General features: G+C 61.4%; 1 protein-coding gene across 2 annotated transcripts in view; it reads right to left on the minus strand.

The window, feature by feature from the left end:
* LOC112119362 (zinc finger MIZ domain-containing protein 2-like) overlaps nt 1-11,168 on the minus strand; it is a 45,126-nt gene extending 33,958 nt beyond the window's left edge. For both annotated transcript variants that reach the window (XM_026656580.1, XM_026656575.1), the window contains exon 1: nt 10,887-11,168. The gene's annotated coding sequence lies outside the window, so the exon portion shown is untranslated. The remainder of the gene's footprint in view (nt 1-10,886) is intronic.
* Nucleotides 11,169-11,903: the final 735 nt, after the last annotated feature.

The following is an 11,903-nucleotide window of genomic DNA, read 5'->3' on the forward strand; positions in this document are numbered from 1 at the left end:
CCTCCCCCTCCAGGTGCAGACTCTAGGACTCTGAGCATGAGGTAAGGAGCAGGGGCCCAATGGGCACAGCCCTCCCTGCCCCTCACGGCCAGGCTGTCCCAGGTGGGAGAGATCATCAGCACCGGGGGCCCAGGCACCTGGAAATGCAGTTGCCACTTCCTGGGGCAGTGGGGGAGGGGAAGGGGGGGGGGTCACCCCCGGATGTGCCTCGGCGTCTGCAGTTCCTGTGCAGGCCCCGGTGGTCTCTACGCCCCCGCGGCAGGGCAGAGCGCTGCAGTCTCCACACACAGCCGCTCGGCGTGGGGGGGAGGGGTGGGGGGTGTCGCCCAGCAAACTGTGCCGGGCACAGTCCCATGGCCCCTTCTGCTAGGGAATCCCCCCAGCCCCACTAGGAGAGAGCCCCCTCTGGAGCGTGGCGTCACACTGGCAAGGGAGAGGTGCCTGCAGCCCACAGGAGGGTCAGACCACCCGCACAGCTAGTCAATGGCTGATCTCCAGCTGGGCCAGCGCCTGGCCAAAAGGGGGGGGGGCGGTAAGGGGGGGCACAAGGGTGAGAGCAGCAGGAATGGGGTGACATTAAGGCTGAATAGCAGAACCGCTGGCTCCAGCAGGCTGCGGGGCTGTCTCCTGGGATGCTGGAGCAAGGGGATTTTGAACTGGGAGCACTGGGGCAGTATCTGAGCCTTGCATATTGGGGAGCTCCCCATGTAAAGGATGCAGCATCCCCACCCGGTGCCTGGGACTTGCCACCTCTCTGCTCCCCACCCTTGGCCCTCTCCAGCAACTCTCTCTGCTGGGCAGCCTGGTGCCAGGGGACGGATCTATGCAAGTCACTCTGTGCACTGAGCTCTCAGCCAAGAAGCAGCCGTGAGGCCTTTTTGTGCAGCCAGGCAGGGCAGGTAACCTGATCCTGGAAAGGGGAGAGGCACCCCAGCCCTGCCCAGCAGAGCCCAGCTGGCAGCCTGCCAGGAACCCAAGAGCTGCGGCTCTTTGGCATGAAATGCAGATGGCAGCTGCCCTTGTGTTTAACATGGAGGTGCAGGCCCTGGCAACAACAGCGCCCAATGGCACTGCCCTCCCTGAGCCCCACCACTTGGTGGGAGAGAGGCAGCATGCTGGGGCAGGGGGCAGACACTTGTGCTGCCCAGCGGCAGCTCCAGCGGAAGCAGGACCCACGCCGTGTGTGTGCGCGGGGGGGGAGGGAGGGGGGATAGCACCAACAACAGCAAAGCAGGGGACTCCGGGGGGCTGGGTTCCTGCCCCATCACAGCAGCGGGACCTCCTCAGGCAGGGAAGCGAGGACATGGGCACAGTTCCAGCATCGAGAGACACGGCAGCGGTGCCTGGGCTCCCTGGGTTTAATCACAGGTAGAGAGTGTGGCTCTGCTGAGCATAGCGACCCCACGAGTGCCGTGTGCCCAGCCATGCCATCCTTACCACCTGCCACCTCCTCCAGGGCCTGGCATCAAAGCCCCTTGGCCAGGGCACTTCATGAGGGACAGAGTGGGTGCAATGCACTGCGCTGTGGCTATTGTCTGCCTCCCTGCGGAGCAGAGCTCGGGTGTCCCTGAGGGGCCGGGCATTAATCCCACTCCTGGGCCAAATGCTGGGCCTGGCTAGCAGAGAACACCCCCTTCTGAGTTCTCCACCAAAAACCCTGCAGGCCAAGTCCTAACTTTGGCAATACCTGGAAAGCCCCCCCCCCCACACACACACCCTGCAATGCCAGCCCCGATCCTGGACCTCATTAACCACTTCTACTGACAAGGCGGGAGCCCAGCTGGCTCTCCCAGAGGCTGTGCAAGTGCTCACAGGAGCCAGAAGCAACTAAAGGCAGCAGATCCAACCCCGATACGCCAGGGGGGCACCGAGCAGGGATCTGCTATGGGGAAGCAGCTCCAGGGCTGGGGACTCGGCAGAACCCGGGTTGGAACCGGATGGGCCCAGAGTGCAGGGTGGGTGGGGTAGCACCTCCCCTTCCAACACTCTGCAGGAGCAGACAGCACACACAGGCCAAATGGGGATGGCTAGAGAGTTGCATGGCTGGATTTAGTGCTGGTCGCAGGAGCTGGCTGGAGAGCCCTGGATGCTGGGCAGATACGGGCAGAGTAGCCTGCTTCCGCTGCCATGTCCCCCCTCCCCTGGAGAAACCAGCCAGTCTCTGGGGTCAGGGGGTCCTGGAACCCTGCGGAAGCTGCCAGTAAATGGGGGCTGACAGGGCAGTACCATGTGTGCTGAGAACACAAGGGGCTAAATGACCCCCACTGCTGTCCCCAGCTCTCTAGGTCCTTCTCTGGCCCAGCACGTCAGAGCCTCGCAACACATTGATCCAGTTGGCATTTGCCAGGCTGTCTTAGCCTTCACACCCTTGGGGTTCACCCTGCAGTGGGATTCTCACAAATGGGGGGCCCCTATCACCCTGGTGGGGCCCAATCCCATAGGAGAACTGAGCAAGCTGGAGACCTGCCAGTCCCCACAGCAGGAGGGTCGGACACAGGTGGGGCAGGGCATCCCAGCACTGCACAGGGAACAAATGTGGGGGGAGGCGTAAGAGAGAGACATTGAGCCGGAGGAGGGACAGAGAGAGGCTGGGCTGCCACGGCACAGCCCAGCCAGGGCAGCTGGCCTGGCTGAGGTGCCTGACCCCAACAGACGATTCATGGCTGGGTATCCCAAGCGGAGGGAGGCACCAACCTCCAGCCTCTTAGCTGCTTAGGTCCCACTCCTGGGGCAGGCCTTCGCTCTTTATCCACCTGGGCGGGACCGGGACTGACAAATGGGTTGGGAAAGGCCCCCTGCCACCCATCCTCTGGGTTCTAACCCTGGGCCAGCCAGGCCCCGGGAGAATGGGTGGAGGGTGTTCCTGGAGGGCCATTTACAGCCTAGAAACGATCACACATGGCTTGCACACACTGTCCCTGATACTGGGAGAGCATGAGACAGCATGTGTGTGTGACACACAAACACCCCAGTATCTCTCCCCCTTATCCTGTAAGTAACAACGCTGATCTATTTGAACTAGAGTTGGGGGGAGGGCAGCAGGGGGAGCCTGAGCGTCTGTGGGAGCCCCTGGTGCTGGGGTGGCTGGGACATGGAGTCACACACACACACACACACACACACAGCAGCTCTCCAGGGGCCTGTGCTGCCCCCATGGGAGGGGGGGGAATGACACACCAGGGGGATCATGCTAATCAGTACCGAGAATGCCAGGAATGAGTGTACCAGCTACCCACCCACCCACCCCTCCCTGCCTGGCTGGATCCCCACCCCACTCCCCTGTGGGGCACTTACACACCCCCAGGCAGGGGAGGGGGAAATCACAGGGACTTTCCACACTGCCCCCCCTCCCTGGGGGGTGGGGGCTCTGCAGTGACTTGCTCTGCTCCCAGCCTGGGGCAGCGGCTGGTATCAAGGGCTCCCCCGGCCCAGCGTTCACTTTCCAGGACCATGGGACTCTCCCCCCCCACACACACACACACGTGTACATCCAGCGCTGGGCAGGCTCCATCCTCATGGGACAGGACGCCCTGCTGGGGTCCCTGCGAGGGCCGCAGGAGATCAGGAAGCACAAAACCCAAGCCTAGGGGCTCAGGCGCCAGCTGGCCAAGGGGCTGAGAACAAGGCTGGGGAAGGTGGGGTCTGCTCTCTCTGTGCTCCCTGCTCCTCTGGCACTAGCCCCCATTGTGGCCCCTTGGCAGCATCCGGTAGCTCTCTACGGCTCCACTAACGTTGAACAGTCAGATGCAGGAGCGGGATAGGACAGGGAAGGGGCAACGGACAGAGAAATCAGCAGGGCAGGGGCCACAGCAGGGAAAGGGGCAAGGCCAGGGGGCAGCCTTCCACCGCAGGGAGCGGACTGCGTATGGGCTGGTAGCACCAGGGCAGCGAGAGCAGCTGCACCCAGATGGGCAGGAAACAGAGGCCTCAGGTATAGCCATTCCAGGCCCATGAGCCCGCTGCAGCTGGCTGGCTGGCAGGGGCATGTGGCCTCCTGCCCGGGGACCCTACTCCCCTAACTCGCTGCAGGGTTCCTGGTCATCCTCACACACAGGGGCAGGGCACCGAGCACTGGTGATGCCGGGCCCCAAGGGGAGCGAAGAAGAGTCTCTCCCACCCCCAGGAGGGCTGGGGTAATTCCAGGCTGATGGCTGGGTTTCTGCTGTAGGCCAGATGCAGACACTTTCAGTTCCCTCTTGTCTCCGCTCCTGGTGGGAGGTGCTGAGCCCCAGTGCAACTGTGACACCCAGCCGGCCGCACAGTGGCTCAGATCCAGAGCAGCTGAGCCAGCACTCGGCTGTCCCTCCCCCAGTGCAGGGTATCGGATCTGCTCTGACCCAGATTCCCAGGGGCCTGAGACACTGCAATCTATCGGGGAACGAAACAACGGGCCAGCTCCATGCGTGGCCCCCGGCTGCTCGCCCGGCTCTCCCCACCAGAGCCTCCTCCTCTGCAGAGCCCACCTGTCGTTTCCAATCACCCTCCAGCAGTGAGGGCACCCCCCCATCCTTCAGGGTCTTCAAGTGACAAGGCAAGATCTGAGGTGCCATCACATCGCAGCCAGGTCCCCTTGAGCTGGGGGGATGGAAAATATGTGCACTTGTTGTCCCAGCCCCCTTGACACGAAGGTCCCCGCCAGAGGGACCCTCCCCATCCCGCCCCAGATGGTGGCCTGGAAAGCGATGGGGTCAAACTTCAGGGTCAGAGGTCCCCGCTGGGTGTTTAAGGCGCTATCTTAGGTGGCACAGCCCTGCCCTCCTCCCCGGGATGCCCCCCACCCCAAGGGATGGAGGTCAGGATCACCCGGATGCAGCTCGGAATTTACTCACAATTCCATTTCCAGGTCCACCCCCCCCAGGTAGGAACAAACTATGGAGGGGCAGGCTCCGATTCCCCCACCCCACGCCTAGGAGCAGCAAGGAGAGACAGGCCCAATCCCCCCAGGGCCTGCCGGGCAGAGCCCCTCATGCAATGGGAGCTGTTAGCCCGACCCCACCCCCATAGGGAGGGGGTACCTCCCACTCAAAGGGACTGGCTCTGCCATCAGAGGCTCCTTTGTCATGGAAAAGAATCTGTGTGCTGGCCCCAGGACCTTTCACCTCCACCACCCCATGGCAGTGCCCCAGTAGGGCAGGGTCTTGTTACACACATGGGCGTGCACACACACTCCTCCTCGGCATGTGCACATGCGTGTGACCCTCCCCAGGCACACACACCAGGACACACGCAAACATGTGATCTACTCCTACTGCTCCTAGTCCTGGAAGGGATCTTCCAGGGCCAGGCAGGGCCATAGCCATGAGAGGCTCCGGCCGAGCAGCCCCTTGGAAGTTTCTCTCCCCAGTTGCCCGAGGCCCTGTGACTGCTGGTGCTAGTTAAGCTGCCCCCCGCAGGCTGGCTGGGCCATGCTGGAAACTCGGCTGGAATCACAGCCTCTCCAATTGGGGGACTCCAGCCACCCACCCCCTAAGGGATCTCTCCCCACCAGGGCATGAAGCACTGAGTGGCCCGGTACCAAGCTCCGGGCTCGGGTTGCACGGGAGCTGATCTCCAGTCGTTCTGACACTGGCTGGGGGAGCAGCTATATATCCGGAGCCACTGCAGCGTATAAATCCCCATTTATCCTCCTGGCCTGGAGTGAGTGTGTAGAAACAGCAGGTTGGTGATGTGTTCCAGAGAGGCTGCTGGTTTTGGGAGCCTGATGCAAGGCTCCTGGGAGCAAATTTTCTGAGGCACTGGGCCCTCACAGCTCCCAATCAGTAAAAACATCCACTGTCTGGATGTAGGAGGACCAACAGGCCCAGCAAAATGGACTGTGCTGGGACACTGACTTAGGATGCTGATAGACTGGGATCCAGTCCTTCCTATAACCTTCTGCATTAAGCTAAATAGATGGAGCTCCTGGAGTCTCTCACTCTAAGGCAGGTTTTCTAATCCTTGAGTCAGTCTCCTGGCTCTTCTCCGCCCCCCTCTCCAATTTATCAACATCCTCCTTGAACTGTGAGCACCAGACCTGGACACAGGATTCCAGCAGTGGCTGCACCAGTGCCAGCTACAGAGGGAAAAGAACCGCTCTCCTCCAACTCCACATTCTGCTGCTTCTGTGTCCCAGGATCACATTAGCCCTTGCTCCAATCTTCCTGCAAAGGTGTAATGGTTTAGCTAGTCCTTGCCCTTTGTGCCAGGTGCTGTACCCCCACAGTCAGCTGAACCCAAGCTCCCACTCACAGAGGTTCTAGACACCAAAGGATTCGGGGAGGCTTCCATTCCAAACCTGCCTTCTCAGTTGCTTGTAACTTTTCAGTCCAAACTCACTTGATGGCTTTTCTGGGGGGGGGGTCTCCAACCAGGGAAATCCAGTGATGCCTTGGAGGGGGAGGGAGGGGGGGGGGGAAGAGGGGGTCATTCACAGATATTTTTCACTCCCCTTGCTAATGGAAGTGATAGGTTCCCCAGGGCCCACACATTCCCTCTCCTTTATGATCCCCAAGAGCTTGACACTTTCCCCTTGGCAAACACAGCTCAGTAACCTGGCTCTGTAGCTCTCTCTCCCTTTGGCTTTGCAGCCAGCCACTTGCGCACCGCCTGATGGCACAGGAATGCTCTGGCAAAGGTCTACAAAACAAGCCACGGTAGAGCAGGTACACCATCACCCAGGGGTGACAGATCATGGGAGTCTCTACAACAGTGACTGGAAGCGTGAAGGCGGTGGCTTGATTGCCTTGGAGTTTAACTGCTAAGCAGCTCGGTGCCTGGCTAGCATTCAGAGGGGACACAGTGGCATGAGACTGCTCTAAGATATGGTTCAGCAAAGGTTGGGGACCATCTGTTTCCTGGCCTCCCCCAAGAGAAATCATATTGCCCTTTGGTCTGTGCATGCCCTATCCTGTGCTTGCTTTCTCGGGGCCCCCATGGGTCAAGATCAGACTCATTACGTGGCTGCAGGCATTTCAGCCCGAGCAGCACGGCCATACAGTCCCGGCCATCAAGAGGGGCCAGGTGCTGCAGCATGCTCACTGATCGCAGGTGAGGGGCTGTCACACGGATGCTGACTGCTTGTTTTCTCCGATCTATTGGCAGCCAGTTCCATTGCTTGACACAGCAGGACCAATTCACTAGGGAGCAAGATTAATGACAGATGGGCTCTGCTGCCCACTTACCTATGGCTGGCCTGAGTGCATCACTTCACATTCCTTTACTCTGCTCACCACCCCTCGGGCTCAGCCCAGCCTCTGCTGCTCCCCCACCTCCTGCCAACCGGGCAGCCAGGGATGCAGCACACCCTGACCTTCCAAGACACTCACCCGGGGCCCGCCCAGCATTATATAAGTGGGTGGGTGGATGAGCCTCTGCTTAACCTAGTTACCTAGTGAACTATTTTCAACAAGCACCCGAGCCAACATGCAAGCTGTGAACCTGCCAGGACAGCGGGCACCGCACCCAGTGGGGGAGGGCAGATACGGAGTCAGCCACTGTTCTAGCGACAGTGAGGGGCAGAGCAGGGGACCTGGGAGAGTTTCATCCGATTACAGCGAGGAGGGTTTGCAGCGGAGGCCGGGAGGCAATGTCTGCCCCTCTCTGGGCTTGGGGAAAAGGGCCTTCCAATGAAAGCACAAGGCCCTGCTAGGGTCTGACTGTCTGAGAGCTCCATCCCCTGGGATGGCCGCTAGTGGGCCAGGCTCAGGGGCCTGGAGTTAGAAGACCTTCTCCCCAGAGCTAACCCAGACTTCTGGCCCTCCTTCCACAGCTCTGCCCCCCTGCAGCCCCACATGCTAGGACCGGCATGTCTGGCTTCCTGCTGGGCCGGAGCCCAGCCTGAGCTTGGGGCTCCAGCAGCAGTCACACTGCAAAGGGGGCAGTCATGAAGGAGCCAGGGCATTTCTGGCAGCGCTGAAGCAGACATCAGAGCGGCCTGCACTGCCATGCTCAGGATGGAGTTCACGATCCACAGGCGTGGGGCTGAAAGTCTAGGTGGAGATGTCACTTGGCAAGAAGTCTCCCTCTCTTCCCCAAATCCCTCCTGCTCGTGGAAATCCCCTGCACAGGACAGGAGGGAAGCCACAGGAGTCTCTCAAAAGGGGGGGGGTGGGGAGGGCAGATGTTCTCTGAGTCTTGGCCATAACAATCATCCACACGTGGGCACTGTTCAAAAGAGCCCTGGAGCTGGAAGCTGCCACGCCCCCACCTCTAAAGCCACCTCTGGCTTCACCATGGATTCCAGCACCTGATTTTTGACCCCTCCCGTGTGTGGACGAGATGGTGAAGGGCCAACACACTGCGATTACCCTAGAGAGCTAGTCTACTGGGACAGTGCCTATGCAGAGTCACCGGAACGTGAGCCCATTCATAGCAGTGGGACACGAACTTGCCTTGCACCACGGCTCTGGACCATCTCTCATCTGTGGGACCAGTGCTGCCAGCTCTTTGGAAACCAGGGAACAAAGTCACACCACAGCAGCAGGCTCCACCCAGCCTCCACATCCCAGTGCATCCCACAGTGCAAACCAACCAACCCTTTCCAGGAGGTCATGCTACAGTGCCCAAGGGGTGGTGTCAAAGGGACAATAGATGGGCATGCCAGGCCAGGGCTGAAGCTAGCGGATTCTAGAGAAGACCCTTAAGCAGAGGCCAGGCCTGCAGGAGGGTGGGGGAAGGTGGGATTTAGGAGCCTAGAAGTCAGGAGATATTCCCAGTATGCACTGTGTTAAGCTGATGGTAAGGCTGGGGCTGGTCCCAACAAGTTGGGCCAATGGACCTGCAGCACTGCTGGCAGCCAAAGCACCGGACCAGCCAGGTTGCCTGATTAAGTTGCAGTGTCCCACCTTGGTGTCCCAACCGTGGGAAGAGCGTGACCCTGCTCAGCCAAGCGTTACCCCGCCATCAGGTGGCCACAGAGTGCAAACAGGCAGCCCGGGGGGGGGGGGGGGGGGGGGGGAGACAGATACCATATTTCAGCCCCACAAACACTCATCACAGTAAATATCCCTAGCCACACACACACCCCCCCACAATGAGCTCCCCCTACAACCTCCTGCCACATGTCCCCACCTGGCCTTGATCTCTGCCGAAAAAACCCAATGCACTGCCGTCCTAACGCTGGGGTAAAACGGACCAGCTTAGAGACCAAACCACAAAAGACTCATGCAGCAGTTGCCCTGTGCCCTGTCTGCGGCCTCTCAGTCCACCCAGTTGTGACAAACTGGGGTTCTGCCCACACCACTTCTGAATCATGGCTGATTTTATTATATTGGATCATGAAATCCCTGGTAGGAAAAAAGCCTCTGGGTATGTGGATCGCCCATCAGATAGCAGGGCTAGGCCCCCACGGTGACCAATCAGTACCCACCGATCCTCTGTTCAAAGTAAAACATCCCCAGAAGCCAAGAGCTGCTGCTGCTGGGTCAGCTGCTTGTCCCCAAGGCCCAGCAAAGCAAGCAGCCTCTTTGGAGGGTCACTGCCATGCCTGCCCCACGACCCATGGGCCTGTGTCACACCAGAGGAGGAAAAGGCAACACTACAACGCCAGATGCGCCCTGCAGGGGCAGGCAGCCCCCCACCCACAACACCTGGAGAGACTCTCTGTGCTCCCAACCCAGCATCCTCCAAGCTGGGAAATGCGGTGGGTGGGTCAGGCCCAGTCGGGAGAAGCCAGCTGGACCTGCGATGGCCAGTCTGCAGGAGGAGAGATTCCCCCATTGCCAACGGCGTACCAGACAACAGCAAGAAGGCAGAAAACCTCTGGTGGCACAGATAAGCCATTGCTTGGGCGCTGCTGGGCAGAAACCAGAAGCAGCCTGCAGCTCATTCACCTAAACCAACACGCCACAGAGACACTGTCCAGGGCCTGAAAACCGGCTGGAACAGCCCGAGTGTCAATCTAGGACAAGCTCAAGGATTCCGCCCCCCCTCCGCCGGCCCAAGGCCTCTCCCTTCCCATCCATCTGCACTCAGCTGGGCCGGAGTCCTTGGCTGGAGCCAAGAGGGGGGAAGCCCCCAGACCGCAGGCACTGACTGGAAACCCCCAAGCCCACTCCCACGCAGACGAGGAAGCCTCGCGTGTGAATTCCCAGCAACCCTGGGCTCTTTGGCAGCTCTCGCCACCCCGGCAGCCCCCTCCCAAGAGCCCGGCCTCCGCCAGCGCCTGGATCAGGGGCAGACCTGCCCCCTCCCCGTGCAGGGCTCTGCAGGCAGCCAGGCCCCAGGGCTGGCCCACAGCCCCCGACCCACTCTGGGCCCGTTCTTCCGGCTCCTCAGGCATCGCCCGAAGGGGTCCTGCCCAGTGCCCACCTCGCCTTGCCCAGCCATGCCCGGAGCAGCGTCCCCGCCAGCACTCCCCAGAACCTGCCCCACACTGCGCAGGCAGCCGCAGCTGGGCGGCAGCGGGGGCCCCGGATGGCGACCCCGCTCCTACCCCCCAGCTGGCACCCGACCCACCTCGCCCATGGCATCAGCTCTGTTGCTATGGAAACCCACTTTTCCTGGGCATCCATCAGCCCGAACCCGAATTCAACCGCAACCAGGAGCATTTAAAACAAAAACAAAAAAACCCAACAAAAATGGCAGCTTCCCAGGGCGGGGGGGGGGGGGGGAGCCGGGGGGACCCCCCTCCCCGCCCTGGAGCAGGCAGCTCCAGCGCCCCCGGCTTAGCCAGCCCCCCGATGCCTCCTTCCCCGCGGGCAGCCGGGCCGCTTGCAAAGGGTTTTCCTTCCATGCAACAAAGGAGAGGGCGCAAAATATCCTCCCCTTCCCGACGCGCTGGCCTCGGGGGGCGCCTGCCCCAGCCCCCGGCGGGCATCCCCTTACCCCAGCCCGGGGACGACGCCACCGTCCCCCCGCCCCCCTCCCCCGGGGCCGTGCCCAGCCCCCGCTCCGGCCCAGCCACTTACCTTCCAAGGAGACAAAAATGGCCCTTTGCCTTCCTCGCCCTCTTCCTCCCTGCGCGGCGTTGCTGGGGGGAGGGGGGGCTCACTGAGCCTGCTGCTGGCCCGGCTCCATGGCGGGGGGGCGGAGGGGCTCGGCGGGGGGGGAAGGGGGGGCTCGGCGGGTGTAACTAACAAAGCCCTGGCGCTGCGGCCCCTCCGTGCCCTGCCTCCGCTCCTGCTGCTGCCGCTGCCTGAGCCACCGCGGGGTGAGTGAGCCGCTGCGCGCAGCTCCCCACCTCCATCCTGCCTCCCTCCCAGCTCCAATTGCACAATAGCAGCCCGGCAGCCTCATCAATATTCATAGCCTGCTGGGAGGCTGAGCCCTCCCTCCCCCACCCAGGCGAAAGCAATGGAGCTCCTATCTGGAGGCAGGGGATTTTTGGGGGGGAGGGGGAGTTGGCTGCAGCCCCCCACCCCCACTCGGGGTGGGAAAGACAAACAAAGGGCTTTGCTCTCTGCTGGAGGCCGGGTTGGCTGCACAGGGGCACTGGGATTTCAGCCCGTGCAGGGAAAGGGCGACTGCGCGCCCCCACAGGGGTTGCCACCTGTGCGAGTGTCCCCCTTTTTTGAGGACGGTGTTCTGGGGGCTCCGCATGCCTCGCCATGGGCTCGGGATCATCCCACGTGACCTGGTTGCGTGCCTACCTCCCAGCCACCCATCCCTGGCATTGTGACCAGCCGGAGAGCGGGGCGATGTGTCCCAGTTAGGAGGCCTCGGCTACAGTTCCCCATGGGAGTTTGGAGCCTAAATAGCCTTGGGGATCCAGGCCTTGGCCCTTTTGCTCATGCTTTCATCTCCGGAGGGCCTGGGCTTTGTTCCTCATGGCAGCCAAGACGATGCTGCCACCCACCCCTGACGTGTGTGCACCCGACTCCGCTCCCCAACACAGCACCTTACGCAATTCAGGCAAAACACCCGAGACCCCGCATCCAGGCACTTCACCCCTAACAGTCTCCCACGCCCACCATACGCTGTCGCCC

Source organism: Terrapene carolina, unplaced genomic scaffold, assembly GCF_002925995.2.
Source record: "Terrapene carolina triunguis isolate 2854851 unplaced genomic scaffold, T_m_triunguis-2.0 Scaffold49, whole genome shotgun sequence".
Classification (NCBI taxonomy): Eukaryota; Metazoa; Chordata; order Testudines; family Emydidae; genus Terrapene; species Terrapene triunguis.